At 40.7% G+C, this 2,447-nt stretch overlaps 1 protein-coding gene across 1 annotated transcript in view; it reads right to left on the bottom strand.

Annotated features, from left to right (window-relative positions):
- TRMT6 (tRNA methyltransferase 6 homolog (S. cerevisiae)) overlaps positions 1-1,444 on the bottom strand; it is a 9,637-nt gene extending 8,193 nt beyond the window's left edge. Inside the window, exons 1-2 of the mRNA XM_010136046.1 lie at positions 1,321-1,444; positions 785-894 (exon numbers count right to left, since the gene is read on the bottom strand). The gene's annotated coding sequence lies outside the window, so the exon portion shown is untranslated. The remainder of the gene's footprint in view (positions 1-784; positions 895-1,320) is intronic.
- Between the last annotated feature and the right edge of the window lie 1,003 nt (positions 1,445-2,447).

The following is a 2,447-nucleotide window of genomic DNA, read 5'->3' as shown; positions in this document are numbered from 1 at the left end:
CAAAAGCAGAGCAGCTGCTCTAAGGGGCAGCAGCAAACAGCACAATGCAAAGAGGAGATGAACTTGATGTAAGCAAGAGCAATTTCTTATTTGTACTAGAAAGGGTAAATCAAAGACAAGAGGGAATTTTGCCTAATACCACGTGCAGAACAGAACTGGCTGCTCTGGTTTATTAACGTTTAAGATGGCCTCACTTCTGTTTGACAGAAGTGCAGGGTAAAACCCAATCTCTTTTCTAACAGAGCAGAACTGATCTCTGGAGCGTGCTCTTAGCTTCCGAGCTGCAGATATAACATAGCCGCCGTGTGTTTGTAGAGGCACACCGATGGTACCTTTGTTACACGGCATCATCTGTTAACACCGTGGTGTTTATCCGTAACCCTTTCCCACACCTTTGATAGTTTAATTACTGCACAACTTTAATACCTCTGTAATACAGAAACAGGACTTTGAATCTTATAAACGAAGAAAACTCTATGGTGATTATGCCAGCTGTACTTCCTTGATGGTTTTAGCGTTTCTTCTTGTCTAATATGACTTCTGAGGCCGTAAAAAAGTCAGACTTTACTCTCTATGGACAAAGTTGCCAGCCTTACACGAAGTTTTCTATGAAAACAGCCTTTGCATTTTTGTAAAAACAGATCTTTGGAAGAAACATGGCTTGACCAGAAGAACACAGACAAAGCACTGAAGTCTACGCAGCGATAAAAAGAATAGCCTAGTTCATAAACTGAAAAACAACCACCGAGGTAGCACAGAAATGACAGCAAAACCTTATTTTTACCTGTCCTTTAATACCCTTGTCCTTCAAAGCCTTTATGTCATCATGAGTCAGTTTTTGAGACTTTCCATCGTCAACTATGTTACGATTATCTGTACCTGCTTCTTTTGTTTCTAAAGGAAAAGGATATAGATTTGTAAAATCTAGCTCTAGATATATTTCAGTAGGAGAAACACATGATCTTAGTCTCACAGAAAGCAAACTTCTCAGGATTAAACCCACACGCTTCATGGCCTTGCAAAGCATTGCCCGAACAATCCGTGAAATCTCATCTGCAAAATACACCTTAGTGTATGTGTATATATATGTATATTCACCCAAACTAAAGTTCAAATTTTCTCCTGTGTTAAAAAGGTTATTTGTTACAGGTGAAACAGCAGACCATGACAAAACCATGCGCTTTTATGGCAGAAAGAACGTCAATAACATTAAGTTAACAAACGGTTAATAGAAAGCTTTCCCCATCCTCTGTGGTATTACTAAAGAAACAAGCTAACTGGAACTGGTTTTTCCCAACACCCGTCAGTCCTCCCTAATACCTGCAGTAGCCTCTTCCACCTCTTGTTTCGGCTGGAGGTTTCCACCACTGGTTACTTCAAACGTCGTCCCATAAATATGTCCGATGGCATTATCCAGATAGAACCACTGCTTCTCAAAAATAATTTTTCTGAAATGATAATGATATTAAAACCATTATTTTTACTGTGCCCAAAAGCCACAATAGTTAAAACTGAACTAGCTTCGTATATGCCATTTTTATCTATATCCTTGAGGCAAACCAGGACAAACATAAAAAGTGAAATTAACCACAAAACCACATAAAGTTGAAACTGGTTAGGAAAGAACAAAGAACTTCAATCACACCCACAGTAAGAAAAACACCTTATTTCAGTTCAAAAGAATTCCAAAATGGGAGATAAGACAAGGCTTGAATTATGTAGTCCTGGTTTTGACAGAGAAAGTCAGAACAAGGCAAGGAATGAAATTAATCTATATTAAATCTAGGCTGGGTCATGCAGATTAATGCAAAAAGATGAGCATAAAGCTGTATTTTGCAGAGCTCCTCTGAAATAACCTTTTCCAAAAGACTATGAAGAAAACAGACAGCGAAGAGTGTCTTGTAATCTTAGAAAAGTTTAACCACAAAAACAAAAAAAGGATTGCACTATCCCCTTCATTTTGATTGCACTAAGGGAGGTTTGCATTTTTCAGTCTACACACAAAAAAGGACGCACGAAGCCTTTTAACTTTCAGGCGGACCTACAGAGGTTCCTTGATGACCAGAGAAATACTGATCTTCTCAAATCAAATGGGTAGCAGTATCTACGCCGCACATTTGAACCAAAACTTACCAGAGTGAGCTCTTATTCTGTCGATTAAACTCAACGCTAATTCTGAGGCTAAGGAAAAGTGCCGAGTTCTTTGTTATTTCCACTGACTGTGGTCAGCTGAAGCACACAAGAAGTAGGAGACCCCTCGCAGCATCCTCTCCGACGCCGTCACTATCCAGAACCGACAGCGAGCACCTTCCTACGGCCGTAACAACAGAAGCCAACCCCCACGTCGCAGAAATTACACGGCACAGCGAGGCCCGGACCACGACGAGACGCTTCTCAGGCCGCTGCACCTTTTCTCCCCCTCACCCGGCACCGGTGTGTCAACGACA

Source organism: Buceros rhinoceros, unplaced genomic scaffold (assembly GCF_000710305.1).
Source record: "Buceros rhinoceros silvestris isolate BGI_N320 unplaced genomic scaffold, ASM71030v1 scaffold24685, whole genome shotgun sequence".
In the NCBI taxonomy this organism is placed as follows: Eukaryota; Metazoa; Chordata; class Aves; order Bucerotiformes; family Bucerotidae; genus Buceros; species Buceros rhinoceros.
The sequence above is the reverse complement of the archived record's forward strand: the minus strand, read 5'-3'. Positions and strand labels throughout refer to the sequence as shown.